The sequence below is a fragment of the Schistocerca gregaria genome, chromosome 3, assembly GCF_023897955.1.
Source record: "Schistocerca gregaria isolate iqSchGreg1 chromosome 3, iqSchGreg1.2, whole genome shotgun sequence".
In the NCBI taxonomy this organism is placed as follows: domain Eukaryota; kingdom Metazoa; phylum Arthropoda; class Insecta; order Orthoptera; family Acrididae; genus Schistocerca; species Schistocerca gregaria.
The window spans coordinates 426,412,562-426,433,200 of record NC_064922.1 but is presented as its reverse complement, the minus strand read 5'-3'; the positions used below and the strand labels follow the sequence as shown (position 1 = coordinate 426,433,200).

The 20,639-nt window shown below is 43.7% G+C and overlaps 1 protein-coding gene across 2 annotated transcripts in view; it reads right to left on the bottom strand.

Annotated features, from left to right (window-relative positions):
- LOC126356207 (protein sprouty-like) overlaps window positions 1–20,639 on the bottom strand; it is a 523,717-nt gene that overhangs the window by 482,100 nt on the left and 20,978 nt on the right. Inside the window, exon 1 of one of the 2 annotated variants that reach the window (XR_007565603.1) lies at window positions 17,507–17,647. The gene's annotated coding sequence lies outside the window, so the exon portion shown is untranslated. Of the gene's footprint in view, window positions 1–17,506; window positions 17,659–20,639 lie in introns of those variants that run through there. The other variant, XM_050007018.1, reaches the window with a different exon arrangement.

Genomic DNA, 20,639 nt, shown 5'->3' with positions numbered 1-20,639 from the left:
TTCCGAAATCAGATACTGGATTGTAAGGCGTACCTAGGAGCAGATATAGACTCAGATCTCAGTATAGTAGTGATGAAGAGTAGGCTGAAGTTCAAGACATTAGTCAGGAAGAATCAATATGCAAAGAAGTGGGATACGGAAGTTCTAAGGAATGACGAGATACGTTTGAAGTTCTCTAACGCTATAGACACAGCAATAAGGAATAGCGCAGTAGGCACCACAGTTGAAGAGGAATGGACGTCTCTAAACAGGGCCATCATGTTGGGAAGGAAAACATAGGTACAAAGAAGGTAGCTGCGAAGAAACCATGGGTAACAGAAGAAATACTTCAGTTGATTGATGAAAGGAGGAAGTACAAACATGTTCCGGGAAAATCAGGAATACAGAAATACAAGTCGCTGAGAAATGAAATAAATAGCAAGTTCAGGGAAGCTAAGACGAAATAGCTGCAGGAAAAATGTGAAGACATCGAAAAAGATATGATTGTCGGAAGGACAGACTCAGCATACAGGAAAGTGAAAACAACCTTTGGTGACATTAAAAGCAACAGTGGTAACATTAAGAGTGCAACGGGAATTCCACTGTTAAATGCAGAGGAGAGAGCAGATAGGTGGAAAGAATACATTGAAAGCCTCTATGAGGGTGAAGATTTGTCTGATGTGATAGAAGAAGAAACAGGAGTCAATTTAGAAGAGATAGGGGATCCAGTATTAGAATCGGAATTTAAAAGAGCTTTGGAGGACTTACGGTCAAATAAGGCAGAAGGGATACATAACATTCTATCAGAATTTCTAAAATCATTAGGGGAAGTGGCAACAAAACGACTATTCACGTTGGTGTGTAGAATATATGAGTCTGGCGACATACCATCTGACTTTCGGAAAAGCATCATCCACACAATTCCGAAGACGGCAAGAGGTGACAAGTGTGAGAATTATCGCACAATCAGCTTAACAGCTCATGCATCGAAGCTGCTTACAAGAATAATATACAGAAGAATGGGAAAGAAAATTGAGAATGCGCTAGGTGACGATCAGTTTGGCTTTAGGAAAAGTAAAGGCACGAGAGAGACAATTCTGACGTTATGGCTAACAATGGAAGCAAGGCTAAAGAAAAATCAAGACACGTTCATAGGATTTGTCGACCTGGAAAAAGCGTTCGACAATATAAAATGGTGCAAGCTGTTCGAGATTCTGAAAAAAGTAGGGATAGGCTATAGGGAGAGACAGGTCATATACAATATGTACAACAACCAAGAGGGAATAAAAAGAGTGGACAATCAAGAACGAAGTGCTCGTATTAAGAAGGGTGTAAGACAAGGCTGTAGCCTTTCGTCCCTACTCTTCAATCTGTACATCGAGGAAGCAATGATGGAAATAAAAGAAAGGTTCAGGAGTGGAATTAAAATACAAGGTGAAAGGATAGCAATGATACGATTCGCTGATGACATTGCTATCCTGAGTGAAAGTGAAGAAGGATTAAATGATCTGCTGAACGGAATGAACAGTCCAATGAGTACACAGTATGGTTTGAGAGTAAATAGGAGAAAGACGAAGATAATGAGAAGTAGTAGAAATGAGAACAGCGAGAAACTTAACATCAGGATTGATGGTCACGAAGTCAATGAAGTTAAGGAATTCTGCTACTTAGTCAGTAAAATAACCAATGACGGACGGAGCAAGGAGGACATCAAAAGCAGACTCGCTATGGAAAAAAAGGCATTTCTGGCCAAGAGAAGTCTACTAATATCAAATACCGGCCTTAATTTGAGAAATAAATTTATGAGGATCTACGTCTGGAGAACAGCACTGTATGGTAGTGAAACATGGACTGTGGGAAAACCGGAACAGAAGAGAATCGAATCATTTGAGATGTGGTGCTATAGACGAATGTTGAAAATTAGGTGGACTGATAAGGTAAGGAATGAGGAGGTTCTACGCAGAATCGGAGAGGAAAGGAATATGTGGAAAACACTGATAAGGAGAAGGGACAGGATGATAGGACATCTGCTAAGACATGAGGGAATGACTTCCATGGTACTAGAGGGAGCTGTAGAGGGCAAAAACTGTAGAGGAAGACAGAGATTGGAATACGTCAAGCAAATAATTGAGGACGTAGGTTGCAAGTGCTACTCTGAGATGAAGAGGTTAGCACAGGGGAGGAATTCGTAGCGGGCCGCATCAAACCAGTCAGTAGACCGATGACCCCAAAAAAGAAAATATCTAATCATCTGTGTAGTGTTATGTAGCAAATCGGTGGAATAAATTTCACCATGATCACGTCTCTCGGTCTTGGTGTTTCAATTTTTCCATACAGTAGTGCATTATTATTATTATTATTATTATTATTTAGTGTGAGTGGTCAGACTGTCAGCCTGAAGACTTCCAATTTCTGACAGTTCAGAAATAAGGAGTCCATTAATCAAATAATTTACAGCCAGCAGTTATAGTGCACACGCTGATTCTAAACTGGGGGCTGTAAGACTCCTTCACAAAAATTATTTTTTGTGTACAAGATTTTGTGTATGCTTGTGCTAAGAAACGCGTAATTTATATTTTGACTGAGGACTAAAGAGTCTATACGCCAATATTTATACCGTCTGTACAAATAAACAAGGGCGCGCCCTTCAATTTCTCGTAGGCAGCTAGGACATGCCTGTGTGGTCGCTTTTGTCTTTTACAATGCTGATCTTTCCATGTAAGCGTCGATTTCTGTAGCTCTGAGGAATTTCTAATGTAGTGGACAAACTTTTATTCAGAATGTATTCAAATACTTTATTACATTGCCACTATAATTATTTATGTTAATAATCATTTGTACTGCTAGTTCCATTTTTGTGCTTTTTGTGGGAGAGACGCAACATTTCGAAGTGACACCGATCCGCCATTGGCGTGACTTTGTTACTAATTTTCAGTATTTTTTTTCCCTTATCGTACAACCTGAACGTGCAGTATGTAAGTCTGCAGGCTTTCGTGGCCGTTGTCACTGAAGTTAAAATCTTCTGGGTTATTAGGCCGCGTCATGTTTCTTCTAAAATGTTCGACGTTTCGACCCCGCTGCTGGGATCTTCCTCAGGATCTTTTGGTGTCCACTACTGCTAGAACACTGTCAGAGACGAGTGTCACGTCCACTTATAAAAGGGGGGTTTTCTGGCGTTCGTGCTGGAGAAGTGATAGTATTGGTTAAAGTTCATATGGCTACCATTGGTGGGCCATAGTCACAGGCTAATATTCCTGCTCTGATGCAGAAGAAGGGGCGTTGGTAGCTCATCTTTTGTGGATACCATTGGTGGGCCATCGTCATTTGATAGAAAGGCACTATTCCACACTTATGTTGGAGAAGGGTTATTGGTTAGCCACTGATGACGACCAACCAATAATGGTAGTAGGCATTTCAAATACACTCAAGGAAAAAAAATCGCAACACCAAAAAATAGTTACTGTAACGCAATGAAATTTTGGGAATAACTTTGTCTTGGCAACATATTTAAGTGATTAACATTGCAAGATCAAAGGTTAATATAAGCGCGAGATAAGGTTGCAAATATGAAGTTCTGATACATTAATACTGGTGCAACCCTCAGGCTGTTGAATGCAAGCATACAAACGTGCATACATTGAGTTGTATAGGTACCAAATGTCAGTTTGTGGAATGGAGTTCGATGTCTCTTGCCCTTGATCGGTCAATACAGAGGCGGTGAATATTATTTGTGGATGATGCTGGAGTTGTCTTCCGATGATGCTCCCTATGTGCTCGATTGGAGGTAGATCTGGTGATCGAGCAGGCCAAGGTAACATATCGATGCTCTGTAGAGCATGCTGGCTTTCAACAGTGGTATGAGGGTGAGCGTTATCCTGCTGAAAAACATCCCCTGGAATTCTGTTCATGGATGGCAGCATAACAGGTCTAATACCTACAGTTTTGCAGTCAGGTTGCGTAGGGTAACCAAGAGGGTGCTCCTGCTCTCATACGAAATCGTACCCCAGATCATAACTCGAGGTGCAGGTCCGGTGTGTCTAGCGTGTAGGCAGGCTGGTCGCAGGCACTCAGCTGGCCTCCTTCTAACCAACGCACGGTCATCACTGACGCCGAGGCACAATCTCCACCCAGACACAATCTCCACCCCACCCTCCAATGAGCTCGCGCTTGACGCCACTGAAGTCGCAAATAGCGGTGGTTTGGGGTCAGTAGAATACATGGCTCGCTACAGAGCGTCTGACTCGGGGCTGTCCTTGAAGTAACCGACTTGTAACAGGTCGTTGTGTCACTCTGGTGCCAAAGGTTGCTCAAACTTCTGCTGCAGATGCAGTACGATGGGCTAGAATCTTACGTCGGCTAGAATCTTACGTCGAACACGATGACCTTCCCTCTTGATAGTGCAACATGCCCATACGGTTTCCAGTCTTGTTGCGACCGTACATTCCCGTGACCATCACTGCCAACAATCATGTACAGTGGCTACATTCCTGCCATATCTTCCTGTAATATCGCAGAAGGAACATCCAGCTTCTCGTAGCCCTATTAGACGACTTGCTTCAAATTTAGTGAGGTATTGATAATGGCGTCTTTGTCGCTCTAATGGCATTCTTTATTAACGTCAACATGCCATGTCCAATCTCACAACGGTTACTGCGTGTACTTAAAATAAACGTGGTTTGCCTACTCACAGTGACACTATTATCGCCAATCTTATTCGACTGGCGCGAAATCTGAATAGTGATAATATTTCCGATGTAGAAAGACGCCTACCAACTTTCGTTTAAGTCACACAACTCCTTCTCGCTGTTGCGATTTTTTTCCGTCATTGTATTCACTGTCGAGGCAGATTAATGTGACCAAATGTCAAAAGCCTAAATAACCACCTTTTGCATTACGGACCATTGTGAGATGTGCACGAAGAGGGTCATTGAGGTCCTGGAAGTTACCGACGGGGATGTAGAGCTATGGCGACTCCAGTGGCGTGGCCAGCTGTGCTAGGTTTCTCGGTTGAAGATCCGTGACATCAACGACCCGCTCGAGGTGGTCCCACAGATACCCGAGTTTAAATCCGTGCAGTCTACTGGTCAGGAGAGTACGGCAAACTCATCCACGCACGCCCACAGCGACCTGTGTGTTGCGTTGCATTTTCCTGCTGGTAGATGCCATCGTGTCGAGGAAAAACGAACATCACGAGGGGGCTGAACATGCTCGACAAGGATATATGCACGCTTGTGTCGATTCATTGTGCCTTGCAGAATAACGAGATCGCCCACGCAATTTCACGAAAATATTTTCTAGGCCATAAACCTCCCTCCTCCGGCCTGAGCCGGCCGCGGTGGTTTCGCGGTTCTAGGCGCGCAGTCCGGAACCGTGCTACTGCTACGGTCGCAGGTTCGAATCCTGCCTCGGGCATGGATGTGTGTGATGTCCTTAGGTTAGTTAGGTTTAAGTAGTTCTAAGTTCTAGGGGACTAATGACCACAGCAGTTGAGTCCCATAGTGCTCAGAGCCATTTGAACCTCCGGCCTGAAAACTTAAAACGATCGTTGCAATGAGTTTTCTTTCTGTCCAACGGAGTACGTGTGACAATAAAGTAATGAGACTGATTTTCTTTGCAAGATGTGGCAACCCTGCAACATCTTTGACCTTGGTCTATAAGCTGCTTCTAGTCCAAGTGGCTTATCGATGTAACTTCTCAGTCGTGAGTTGTGCTGTAATAAGTTAACACGTGTTTGTATCTCTCTTCACGGAAATGGAACCGCATAATATTGCGCGTCAGTATGCCATTTCTTTTTGCGTTAAAATGGGTAAAAACGCGACGACAACTTACAGTAACATTCAGAAGGCTTTTGGAGAGGAGGTTATGTCAAGAGCTTAAGTTTTCCGTTGGCATAAAATGTTTAGTGAAGCGGAACGAATGTTGAAGATGAAGGCCGCAGTGGACGACCATCAGCCTCACGGACAGATGTCAACTTTGCCAGGGTGCGTGAACTCATATGATCTGATCGAAGATTATCCATGAAAATGATTGCAGAAGAACTGGACATCAATCAAGAAATGTTTCATCTTGTAATAATTCGATTCTGCACCACAATAATGCACCATCCCATAATGCTCTGTCAGTACAGCAATTTTTAACCTCAAAACAAATTTTAGTACTTCCACAGCCACCTTATCACCAGACATCGCTCCATGCGACTTTTTTCTATTTCGAAAAGTCAAAACGGCGGTCAGGTGCCCCATTTTCAAACAACAGAAGATGTCCGAAAAGCTGTGACGAGGGTCTTGGAGGATATTACAGAAAATGAGTTCCTGAAATGTTACCATCAATGGCAGAAGCGCTGGAAAAAGTGTGTGCAATCAGAAGGGAACTACTTTGAAGGAGACAACACTAAACTTGACTAAAACGGTAAGCAACATTTTTTTCCACATCAGTCCCACTACTTCAGTGTTGCATCTCGTATAACTACGTGATTCATCTGAAAAGACCATGGGTCGCCGCTTACTGTGGTGCAAATTCCAGCCCTCATCGCCGACGAAGAGCAATCGGAATGTGTTCACGAGGCAGTCGCCTGCCGTGGGGGCCCATATGCAGGAACGTTTGCTGAACCGTCGTTGAGGAGACGCTGCTGGTACCGCCTTCGTCCATCCGGGCGGTCAGTTGCTAATCAGTTGCACGTCTACGAGCCTGTATACATCTCCGCAGCCGTAGTTCACCCCTGTCACCTATGGCCACACAGTTGCCCCAGTGCCGATTTTGGATTGCCCCATTGTGCCATGCACGGCATAGATTAACCACGGCGACCCGCTGTTTCGGTTCAAAAATGGTTCAAATCGCTCTGAGCACTATGGGACTTAACATCTGAGGTCATCAGTTCTCTAGATCTTAGAACTACTTAAACCTAACTAACCTAAGGACACCACACACATCGATGGTGAGGCAGGATTCGATCCTGCGACCGTCGCGGTCGCGCGGTTCCGGACTGAAGCACCTAGAACCGCTCGGTCACAACGGCCGCCGCTGTTTCGGAAATGCTTCAACTCTAGTCCCAAAAGCCAACGCCATGCCCTTTTGGACGGTAGAACCATCGCTCCGTTTCCGCATTACGACAACGATTGCACTGTTGGCTACGTCACCCCTGCTCACCCCCTCCCTATACGTTTTATATACCTCCCACTGCTAGTTCTGCCAGCTGCCATCTGTGAGTGGTATTGCACGTTGATGTCGAATATAGGCGGTGATCACATTAATGTGACCGGACCGTGTAAAAGCTTTTAAGAAATGTTGTTGGAATGGGGGGGGGGGGAGTAACCTTCTCCCTCACCTGCGTCCACGCCACTTCTCACCCACTTTCGGAGGTACACTGCAGTACGCTGTAAGAGAGTAGCCTTTAGTTGTGTGTGTGTTATCGTAAATGCAAACCTGGGAATTTGAACTGACAACCTAAATGTGCTACTGAGATCAAAGCCACATCACCAACACCAAAACTGAAAATAATCCTGTGTGTGTGCGAAAACCGACATCATTCATAAGCAAATAAATAAATAAACCAATAATTTCACGCTCAGTCGACTTGGTCAGAGCGAACTGTTTGAAAAAAAAACTTAACCGTATAAAAAAACAAATCAAAATGTAATGTCACCCTGTATAAGAGTGAAAATTTCTGCGCTGACATATGGCCCTGTCAAAATAAAGAAACAGACAGAACGCACGTTCCCGACGGAAACGAAACAACCACGTATCAAGAATCTCACTTGAAAAATGAATTACTGGCAGAAACAGCAACACTGCAAGACTCCGCAACATCAAAAAAACTGCTAAAAACTAACTACAGGTGGTACAGGGAAACTGGATTCATAATCTTGACACAGAATGCCAATGAAGCACGTGAATCAACCTTTAAGTACTGAAATTTCAGTTAGGAATGAACTTATCAAAGCAATTACAGACTCTAATATAAAAGTTCATTTAGTCTAATAACTTCCATGGTACAGTAAATTAAAAGTTCATTTAGTTCAAAAGGTTCAAATGGCTCTGAGCACTAAGGGACTAAACATCTGAGGTTATCAGTCCCCTAGAACTTAGAGAACTAATTAAACCTAACTAACCTAAGGACATCACACACATCCATGCCCGAGGCAGGATTCGAACCTGCAACCGTAGCGATCGCGCGGTTCCAGGCTCAAGCGCCTAGAACCGCTCGGCTACTCCGGCCGACGTTCATTTAGTCTAACAACTTCCATGGTACAGTAAATTAACTCAGAAGGTCAATCAATAGAATAATTATCGAAAACTCGGCTGTCACGAGGGTGAAGGGGACCATTAATACAAGTCTACGAAAATTGAAATAAACGTTTTACCTCATCAAATAATACGTTGTTCTTCATTTCAAAACATTTTTAATGTCGATACGCTACCCAACCATTATTCTGAGTCATCATTCGTCAATAAATCTGCAACTCATATAGTTCCAAAAGTGCGTCCATGCATTACACTGTACACTCAACGAATCCCCGCCTGCTGCACACCGCAGTTATCCACTACTGACTGTCAAAGATTCTATGACTCCACAGAGCTGCCATCGCAGACACAGATACTGTTGCTTAACAAATGTTTCTCTCACCACAGTTCTCCAAATATGTCTTTTCCTTTACAAATACTAACACATTCAATAACATTATCAAAAATAGCAATCCACCAAAAATAGCAATCTTACAATGTTATCTAAACCTCTAAAGTTATCACGGATAACATACAGAGAGCGAAACGCTGCCTACTTCTAACAGTCGAAGGGCATAAACAGGAGGCACTGGTTGAGAAAGATGGAGACAAGGTTGCACTATATCAACTCACCCATGTTCCCTTCTTGTACATAAAGCAAACAGTGAAGAAGACATAATAATATTCTGAAATGAATTAAAGTTCAAGGAGAGGAAATAAAGTCATTAAGGTTTGCCACTGACGTCGCTGTTCTATCAGAGACAACAAAGGACGTGGAATATCAGTTGAATGGAATGGACACTGACTTGAAAAGAACTATAAGGAGGAAATCAACAAAAGTAAAACAATGGCAATAGAGTGTAGTCGAGGTAAGTCAGGCGCAGCCTATTGAATTAGTTTAGGCAATGAGGCACTAATAATACTAGGGAAATTTTACTGTTTGATCAGAAACATAACCGACCATGGCCGAAATAGAGGGGTCAGGAAATGTAGGTTGGCAACATCAAAAGAAGACTTTCTAAAAAAGGGAAACGTATTAACAAATGAATATAAATTTAAGTGTTAGAAACTCTTTTATGAAAGTCAGTGTAGGCTTACTCGAAAGTTTAATGTAGAGATAAACAGTGCAGACAAGAAGAGAACAAAAACTTTCGAAATGGGATGTTACAAAAGAAAGCTGAATCCGTCAATTTTAGAGACGGAAATCAAAATGGCGATATGATACGAGGATGAGCTAAAGATGATGCCTCCGAATTTTTTATGTGAAGACTCTTATTGCTCTAAATAAAACAAACGCTTTTAACATCCTACATCTTTATTCTTCACGTCTATATATTTGTTACTTAATATAGTTAGCCTGGCGACGAATACTTCTGTACCAAAAAGAGACCAGTTTGTTGATACCGTCACTGTAGAATGTTTGACTTTGTTGACGGATCCACAACCTCACCTCGGCTTGCACCGCTTCATCACCATAGAAGTGGTCCTCGAAGGTCTTGGAAACAGATGAAAATCGAATCGAGCCAAGTAAGGACTGTATGGGGGATGATCGATAACATTGAACCCAAGGCATCGGACTGTTGCACATGTCTCAGCGCTGGTGTGCGATCTGGTACTGTCGTGATGAAGGAGAGAGCGCTCGACGTGTGGCCGAACTCTTTGAATTCGAAATTCGGTTACAGCACGCTGTCACTGACATAGTTACGTTTCGTACCGCCATGTTACGCGCTACAATTCAGAGTTATCGACAAAGGGCTACAAATATGTAGACATGAAGAATAAGTATATAGAATGTTAATAACATTTGTGTTATTCAAATAGCTTTAAGCAGTACGATCTCGTTCGTAATGGGTTGCAGTGATTCCAGTTGTTTATTATGATGCTGTGACTTTGTTTCTCCTTTTTTTTTCGAGACACGCCTGTTATATTTTTATTGTTTTCTGCACAGATATTATCAGTTGTTGTGCTAACGTTGAAAAACTGCTCAGATTAGAAGCTCTTTAACAGAACGTATAAAATCCAAAGGCTGCGTGGAACGGGAGTCTAACCCACGACGACTATTAAGAGGCAACGGCGATATCCCGGTAGCAGGGCGGTTAGGTTACATTGAATAATTTGTAGCCGTCCCCCATATCTTCTTACACTATGTGGTCAAAAGTATCCGGACACCTGTCTGAAAATGACTTACAAGTTCGCGGCGCCCTCCATCAGTAATGCTGGAGTTGAATATGGTGTTGGCCCACAGTTCCACTCTTGCAGGCATTCGTTCAGTCAGGTGCTGGAAGGTTTGTTGGGGAATGACAACCCATTCTTCACGGAGTGCTGCACTGAGGAGAGGTATCAATGTCGGTCGGCGAGGTCTGGCACGAAGTCGGGGTTGCAAAACACCCCAAAGGTGTTCTGCAGGATTCAAATCAGGACTCTGTGCAGGCCAGTCCATTACGGGGATGTTACAACCACTCTGCCACAGGCTGTCCATTATGAACAGGTGCTCGATCGAGTTGAAAGATGCAGTCGCCATCCCCGAATTTCTCTTTAACAGTGGGAAGCAAGAAGGTGCTTAAAACATCAATGTAGGCTCGTGCTGTGATAGTGCCACGCAAAACAACAAGGGTAGCAAGTCCCCTCCATGAAAAACACGATCACACCATAACACCATCTCCTCCGAATTTGACTGTTGGCACTGTACACGCTGGCAGATGACGTTCAGCGGTCATTCGCTATACCCACACCCTGCCATCGGATCGCCACGTTGTGCACTGTGAGTCGTGACTACACACAACATTTTTGCACTGTTCAGTCGCCCAATGTTTACGCTCCTTACACCAAACGAGGCGTCGTTTAGCATTTACTGGCGTGATGTGTGGCTTATGAGCAGCCACTCGACCATGAAATCCAAGTTTTCTCAACTCCCGCCTGTCATAGTACTTGCAGTGGATCCTGATGCAGTATGGAATTCCTGTGTGATGGTCTGGACAGGTGTCTGCCTATTACACACTACGATCCTCATCAACTGTCTGCGGTCTCTGTCAGTCAACAGACGAGGTCGGCCTGTACCCTTTTGTGCTGTACATGTCTCTTCACGTTCCCACTTCACTACTAGTGAACCTAGGGATGTTTAGGAGTGTGGAAATCTCGCATACACACGTATGATACAAGTGACACCCAATCACCTGACCAAGTTCAAAGTCCGCACGTTTCCTGGAGCGCCCTATTCTGCTCTCTCACTACTGAGGTTGCTGACATGGAGTACCTGGCAGTAGGTGGCAGGACAATGCACCTAATATGAAGAACGTATGTTTTTGGGTGTGTAGGGATACTTTTGATCACGTAGTGTATCTTGAACCAATCTTAACTCGATGGTATCTTACAAGCAACTGTATTACACACAACTGATGTGTTCCAGAGGTGGCCCTGCTGTTTCCATTGCGAATGGAGCAGTCCGGGGTGTCACGTTGCAGGAACGTTGTGAGGTCTGCTGGCCAACGGTGTTACTTCCGTGTGCACGATGGACGAGACGCGTGATATCAGCGCCGGTGGGGGCCCAACGAATAGGACACTTCACAAAAGCTATTTTAACGTTTTCCCCCGTTGTGGTCCATCACTTCCTGCTTGCTGTAATTGCTTCTTGAAGTGCTAGATTCTGTTGAGAATATTTAAGAAGGGGGACATACTGGGGGACAGGTGGTGGAAAAGAGAGGTTCACATGGCTCTGAGCACTATGGGACTTAACTTCTGAGGTCATTCGTTCCCTAAACTTAGAACTACTTAAACCTAACTAACCTAAGTGCATCACACACATCCCTGCCCGAGGCAGGATTCGAACCTGCGATCGTAGCAGCAGCGCAGTTCCGGACTGAAGCGCCTAGAACCTCTCGGCCACAATGGCAGGCTCGAAAAGAGAGGAAGCTCTACCATAAGTCAGGCGTGGCACACAAACAAGCAATTGCCTTCCTGACAAGCTCAGTACTCAACGTACCTTGTCTTTAACGGAAAATATCTTCACTCCTTAATAAAACAAGGTGGTGACCCTACAGCCACCACCACCAAACTAACAGCCTAGGAGCCATCGTTCAAACGCTGGCGGACATTTAACCACTTGACGCGGCTGGAAGCCAGAGGTAAGTTTTTTGCTTATGTCGCTGTGAGACCAAGTAACATCACTCTCCGCCTGACTTTCTTCCGCGTGAACGAACACTGCGCTAATTATTACTCTCGCACAACTGAACACGAGTATAACGATGCTGCCACCAAGTAGCAAAGCTACCTACATTACCCTTTACAGCTATATTTGTTAATAGAGCAAACACTGTGCGTTCAGAAATACAACTTCATGTTTTTACTCTGCTCATGCCCAGACACACGTCGAGATTCGAAAAAGAAAACGTCTTTTAAATGAAGGACGTGCGTATCCTACAAACAAAGGTTCATGAACGTGTGATGTAACGCTCCAAAACAAGTACAAGGACGGATTCTAGGTCACAAGCTGTGAAGAAATTATTATTGCGCAAGACAAAGAGCGGTTAAGACTTCTAACGTTGTGATCGCGTCTCGATGTAGCAGGATACAATAAGAAGTGCCGAAAGTATTTTGTTTTAAGATAATGAACTGTAATATTAATTACAAAATTGACAGTATGTGATATAATCCCCGATATCTGCGTTGACTGCTTAATATAGAATTTGTATCTTCACCTTAACGCAACCGCAACTGCACAGCACTGTTGTTCGTTAGTATATATGAAATAAGATATTTCCTACCTTTCTTTTTCACATGTCTCTTATGGCTTTCAATACGTTAAGTTTTTTTTTTTTTTTTTTTAATTGATAATAATGCATTCCATCCGGCTTTAACACGCGAGTGTAAAAGACTTTTTGCGTCAGGTCCTAGCAAAATAAAACGTATTATATTAGTTTTGTTGTATCCTACTCAAGTTTACCATCCGCGAAAGACGAAACGTTGAGCTTTAAAATTGGCTGTTCACACTTATTCTGGTGGTTTGCCGATTGGCTGCATCTTTTCCGGAAACAAGGCTATTACTAGCTCTGACATAGGGTCATAAAGTCCTTAGCATCCTGAAGTAAGCATCCGCGAAACCTATAATCACGTCTGCGCAGTGGAAGCAAGCCGGCCGCGGTGGCCGAGCGGTTCTATGCGCTTCAGCCCGGAACCACGCGACTGCTACTGTCGCAGGTTCGAATCCTGCCTCGGGCATGGATGTGTGTGATGACCTTAGGTTGGTTAGGTTTAAGTAGTTCTAAGTTCTAGGGGACTGATGACCATCGCTGTTAAGTCCCATAGTGCTCAGAGCCTTTTGAACCATTCTTTAGCAGTGGAAGCGGCGTCTTCGAATGTGTTTAGAATATTCATGCAATTCACCAAACACAGTGAATAATTAGTGAGCAACAAAATCGTACTAACAACATTTGAACAAAAAATTATATAAATAAGTTAACATGTGCAGACTATCCACACTTTCTCACTGTCCTTTGAAGAAAAATTATTTCATATACACTATCTCAGCGTAAGCATCCGGACACATATTAGTGGATTTTAATATGACGTGTGTCCACCCCTCGCCTTTATGACGGCTTTAACTCTGCTAGGGACACTTTAAATAAGATATGTCTGTGGCTAAATGGGAAACCATTCCTCCTCAAGAGCCGAAATCAAAGAAGGTAGTTCGATGCTGGCGCCTGGAACGAAGTCGCCGTACTAATTCATCACACAGATGTTCCACTGCGCTCAGGTCGGGACTTCCAGACGGCCAGTCCGTTTCAGGAATGGATTTGTCCACAAACCATTGCCTCACAGATTATAACGGCGTGCATTGTCATGCTGACACAAACGATCTTTATCTTTCGTCCACAGCTCGTGTTCTAGTGGCTAGTGTTTCTGTCTCTGGATCACGGGGTCCCGGGATCGTTTCCCGGCCGGGTTGTTGATTTTGTTTGCCCAGGGACTGGGTGTTTGTGTTGTCTTCATCATAATCATTCGTGACAGTGGCTAGATTGGATTGTGTAAGAATTGGACTGTGTAAAAATTGGGACCTTCTATGGGCGCTGATGACCGCGCAGTTGAGAGCCCCACAAACCAAACATCGTCATCTTTATCTTTCGAACTGTTACTCTACTGAAAGCAGAAGACAGTGCTGTAAAATGTGACCATGTCACTCCTGCATTCAGCGTTTCTTTAAGAGCGATTAGGGGACCACATACTAACCATGAAAAACACCTGCATACTATTAACCACAACGTACTATGCTCACTGTTGGCATTATACATGATGGCCGGTAACGTCCTCCAGATTTTCCTCAAACCCAAACCCTTTAAAACGGTTCCAATCATTCTAAATCTCTCATTTCCATCCACCCACTCTCTAGTGGCGTCGCCTTTTGGAACCCCTCAAGCGTAACTTAGCACTGACTGCACAAGCGTGTGGCTTATGAGGAGCTGCTCCCAACGCACAGTAATTGTGCTAGCTGCACACCTGCTAGCACTCTGGGACTAACGAGTGATTCCTGCCGCTGATTTCATACGGCTTTTTAGAATCGTCCTCTGCGATACTTGACGGCCCCTGGCTGTCAGTACATGAAACCTGCCTGGTCATCGTTCAACTGTGGTTGTTCCTTCACGTTTCCTATTCACAATTATATCACTATCAGTCGACACGGGCAGCTTTAGAAGGGATGAGATGCCCGTGATCGATTTGTGACTCAGGTGACTTACAACGACTAATCAGCCTTCCAAGTTACTGAGCTCTACTGACGAGCCCACTCTGCAGTTACTACTTTCCTAGTGACAACACAATAGCCATTACTTTCAGCCTCCTTTTATACTGACACGTTCGCCTCTCACCACATATGGTCATCAATTTTGCATTACATAGAGGTATCCGGATACTTTTGATCAAATGGAGTACGTCGAGCAAGGTGGCACAGTGACTAAAACACTGGACTCTCATTCTGGAGAAGCGGGCTTCAAACAATCGTCGAGCCACCCCAGTTTATACTGTCGCTGATTTCCCCAAATCTGTAAAAACAATTGCCGGAACGGTTTCATCGTAAAAAGCGCGCCCTATCCTTTCCGCATAAATGCATCGCCTGCTAGCGAAAGCAACATGGATAAACTGCGCCTGCCGGAAAGAGATCGTCTCAACTCTATGCGCACATAAGCAAATACCCTTCACATACACAAAGCGTTCAGTTTTTTTACCTGAAACATATTTTTCCAGAATTAAGTTAAAAGCTGTTCCCATCCAACGGCTCTCACCAAGATTTTCTGGATGTTCCTCTTGATTGGAAAGCAAATACCGGGACATGACTTATCCTCCAAAATTTTCGATACTAGCTCTTCATGTACCCGCTACCACTTACTGTGCTATTTGACTGAGAAGCCGCTGACTTTAGAATGGGTGATTACTCGAACATCAGTCCCCTGACTGGGTTGACACCTATCGCCACTAATTCCTCTCCTGTGCCAATATCTTCATCTCGGAGTAGCACCTGCACCCTACATCGTCCAATATTTGTTAGATGTATTCCAATCTCCGTCTTTCTCTATAGTTATCGTCTACAGCTCCCTCTAGTACCAAGGAGGTAAAACTTTGATGTCGTGACACGTGTCCTACCGTCCTGGCCCCTTTGTTGACAATGTTTTCCACATTCCTCCCTCTTCGCTGATACTTCAGAGAACCTCCTCATTCATTAGCTCTCCGCCCAATTTTCAACATCCTCCTATATCAAGAAATCTAAAACGCTTCTACTCCTACTTGTCCCGGTTTTCCTACAGCTCATGATTCACTGCCATAAATGGTGTGCTCCAAATGTACGTCACAATTTCATCCTTCAATTAAGACCAATATTTGATATCAATACGCTTCTTTTGGCCAGAAATACCTTTCATCCTGTGCTAATCTGCTTTCTATGCCTTCTTTGCTCCGACCGTCACCTGCTGCTTTACTTTCACGGTAGTATAATTCCTTCTCTTGGTCTACCTCGTAATTTCGAATTTTGACAGGAAGTATATCGCAACTCTCATTTCTGCTACTTAGTTTCAGCTTTCTTTGGTTTATTTTCAATCCGATGCGTGTGCTCACTAGAACATACGTTCCGCTTAACAGGTTATGCTTTTCTACGTGGCTTTCACTGAGGATAGCAACGTCATCATTGAACCTTATCCTTGATATCCTTTCACCCTGAATCCCATTCCTGAACGTTGCTTGTATTTTCGTCGTTCTTCTTCGATTTATAGACTGAACAGTAAGGTTGAAACATTACATCCCTGTCATATAACCTTTCTAATCCTAGCACTTCTTTTGTGGCGTTTCATTCCAAGTTTTCCCCCTTGGGTCTTATTACACTTCGTATATCACTCGTGTTTCCCTACATCTTATACCTATTTTCATGACCATTTCAACACCCTCTCTACCTAGAGACGAAAAAGCATACATAAAAAATTCCTTCCTCTGACCGAGCTTCTGCTATTATAACATCGTCGTCTCAGGGACGTTAAGCGCCAACCTTCATTCGACGATACCTCTCAGTGTCCCAGTGAACTGTGGTTCAGGTTCATTATTAAACCTCGTTTGTGTTGTTTCGTGACTAGTCTCTGCCACCACGTTGGCCACCGGTACTGGAGACCTTCATACATCTGCTGTGCCTGCAGTCGGAAACCGATAGCCTCCATCTACGTGCCCTGGTTGGCAGTCAGATGTCTGCCACAGCTACACAGACGAAAACAAAACATTTCATTCACCATATCGCAAACTCATTATTTTCAATGTGTTAAAGGACAGTCTTGCCTTAAGGCTGGCGAATGTTACTGTGTGAGATTGTGGTGTGGATAAGGGGTGTGACTCATATTTAGAACTTTGGTTCAAATGCCCGTTTGGTTATCTACATTTAAGTTTCCTGTGGTTCTCTAATTGACATCAGGTAAGTGTCGGGATGCTTCCTTTGAAAAAGCCAGGGTTGATGTCCAACGAATCCGTGCTTGCATCCTTTAACTTCTGCGTCGCCATTTTCTTTTCCTTTATGTTTACCATGTCAGAAAGATAATGATACGGGAACATAAATGTTGCCAGCATTCTGATAATCTTAGGTTTCAAAACTGCACAACTGCTTGGAATTGCCCAGGCTTCGTAATTACATACATGTGTCCTTGTACCCGAACATTACGTTCCAGAAAAAGATATTAGCTATGAACACACATATAAAAATTCTCCTTATAAATTAAATATCTAAAAGGATAGTATTCACTACAACTAAATGTACATATCTGTTAAAAATGAAAGAAATTCACCACACCTCAGCTGCGGCAGCTTTGCGGTCCAACAGCAATTCGAAATGGCAGTGTCGATTCCAAACTTCGCCAAACGTGAAGTTCTTGTTGTTATGCAAAGACGGTTTTCTGGACTGGACTGCGTTTAGTGATGAAACATGGGCTTCCCAAAGACGATCTGAAAACAAGCGACAGTTAGTGCCAAGAAGCAACAAACATTAACCAAGAAAGACAAAATTAATATTTCATCTTTTATGTTTAAGGACAAGTTTCTGGGAAGTAAAAGACTGCGACATCGCATATTTGCCTTAAGGACACACCAGAGAATCTTATTACTACTGTGAGACAGAATACGGGAATTCTGTAGTGAGGAACTTCCAGCGAGCGCTGGGCGTGGGAATCATGAGCTGTTCCAGTACTTCAAGGGGAGATTTTGATGCATTTTACGCACTTCAGATCTCACAGTGGTTTCCAAAACTGGAAGACACACAGTGAAAGAATTTTTCTAATCTATTTTGCGGCTCATGAATGCGCGATAAAATAATTTTTAGAGTTTGCTGAAAATTTCTTCCGCACCCTCACATGTGTGGACAGCGGTGGGGACCTCATTAAAAAGCGACTTAAATATATTTTAGAAAGCCCAGAAATTCAAATTCTGGCCGATTACAAGCTACTTGAACCACTTGTTTCCTCATGTGTCTCGCAAGCTCCAGATTACAACTGAGAAGAAATGGGAAATAGAAGAGCTGAAAATATAAATATTTTACGTTTACGCACTTATGAATAGTAAACAACAAGAGAAAATCTTGAAAGTCTCCTCGGGTTTGCTGCCGGATCCTGAAATCAACTCCATTCAGTATTTCGTCGATCCAACTGTTCGCCATCTTCAGGAGACCTCTGCTTCTGCTGATGAGTCCCACAGTTCTCACCAGGACTCATCATAAGCAGAGTTCTCCTGAAGATGGCGAACAGTTGGATCGACGAAATATTGAATCGAGTTGATTTTAAAATGCGGCAGCAAACCCGAAGAAATTTTCAAGCCTACGAAGCCACAACAAGAGAAAATGCAAGTGAATAAATTACAAATACATGATTAAATGAAATAGAAATTCGACACCGGCCATATTCTGGCGCTGAAATAAATTCGGTGACGAAAAGTGAAAATCTATCTGTGCTGGACCGGGAGTTAAACTGGCTTTCCCCTCTTTGCGCGAGCGGTCCCCGTAACTGCTTCCGCAATCTGAGCACACTTGTCCTCCATCCCAAACTCTCAACTTGTCGCAGTCTACGTACGTAGCGTGCCCTCTTCACCATGTTCACTGCTCGCAGTCTCACGCTTCTTGTCGCAAGAGTTCGGGAGGAGTGCATCAGCACGGGAATGATCTTAATGGCCACCATGGCGTACGCTGTGTCAATATAAGTCTGTGGTGTCTGCTCTTTCAGACACACACACATACACGCACACACGTGTCTGAAAGAACAGACACCACACACTTATACTGAAACCAATTTAGCTTAAAGCTGGCAATGTTAGTTTTATTAAGTGTTTTAACATAAGGTTCTCGAAGCTGACCTGGACGGGGCTGCCAGAGCAGAAACATACGGGTTATCTGACCTCACCGCAGTTGCACGGTTTAGCCACTCCATGGTGTCTACGTTTTAAAGAGATTTGTTTCTGCTCTTGGTACTCTTGTCTGCAGCCTGTCAGAAGATCTCCATACTTCCCAGTTTTTGTGATGGCCAGGGATTAGATCTTCTGGTGTTTTCAGCCAGCGATGGTCCTTTGCAGTTGATATACACCTGAGGTTGCCTGAAACCTACTCCTGCTGATAAGATCTATCGCCGACAGTCCAACGGGAGGCAGATTTCTACAACGTCAAGTCCGTACAAGACGTACGATTCGTCATTCGACTGGCCACCCAAAAGCTAAGAACTAGAAATATCTTCCTCAGATGAACTGAGGAAATATATTATCTATTACACCGACCATAAATATGAAGTCCCGCTAAAAGAGGGATATCTGAATATTTCAACTTTCCATAACTGGCGGAATTTCGGAAACGCAGAAGTATGGTAATTTTTTGTAACTTTATCTATTCGAGGCAACAAGACTACTGTTGAAATAAAACTGAAAATCAATTAATTGTAGTCTGTTACAAGTTCATTCTTACCCTGGAGGATATTTGTTGCTGGCATGTTGGCATTTAGTAGCACAAATGTGAATCAGAACATTATGGCCATTGTTCACCGCAAAGTTGAAAATCGTCTGGTGGATTTGAGGACACGTGGCGTGGTAAGAAATGCACTCGTACATAAGCGGGGCAGAGACGAATGAGGAATCATTCCAGCGACGATATGGGCCGCAAACTGGGAATCCCACTGATACAAGAGTCTTAGACAAAGGGCAAATTATTGCGGCCCGCCGGCTGGGAACGAGAATCTCGGAAACGGCGAAGAAGTCTGTTCACGTGCTACTGTTGCGAGCATCTGTGGGAAGTGGTTGAAACCACGAGTAGGTGACAAGGTGTCGGACATCCACGCCTCACGACAGGTCGGAGGCAGGTGTCCCGGAGCACACTGTAGGCGCTCCGCAGTAGGCCAGCGCTACGTGTTTCTGTGTCCGTCCAAGGATGTTGTCAATTACGACTGCAGTGGACACGAGATCATCGAGACTGGACCGTGGCTCAATGCAAGTGGGAATATCACCTCGATGTCTGCTGCACTACACACGAAGCTCACGTCGAGTACCTAAAAGAACGGTGCAAAACAAATATTTCTCTTTGAGAGCGGGGTAATATCATGGATTAACATTCTACGTTTCTCAAAATATAAATTTTCAGCAATCCCCAATTCTTCGATCATGCGAAACTCAGCTTGTTCTCTACTCACAGGAAATACTCATGACATGGATAGAGGAAATTAAGTGCTTTGGTGTTTCCATCCTTAAGTAAAACTTTCGATTCAGTACCACATCGACACATCATACACCCTTTGGGATCTCTAAGAAGGTTTGCGACTACAACGAAAATTTCCTGCCAGGCAGAAAGCAGCTCGTTATCCGGGACGGTGAGTGATGTTCAAACACGGAAGATATATCTGATGTACCCCAGGGGAGTGTAGTAGCATTGTTATTGTCCATAAAAAAGCATATATGATTTT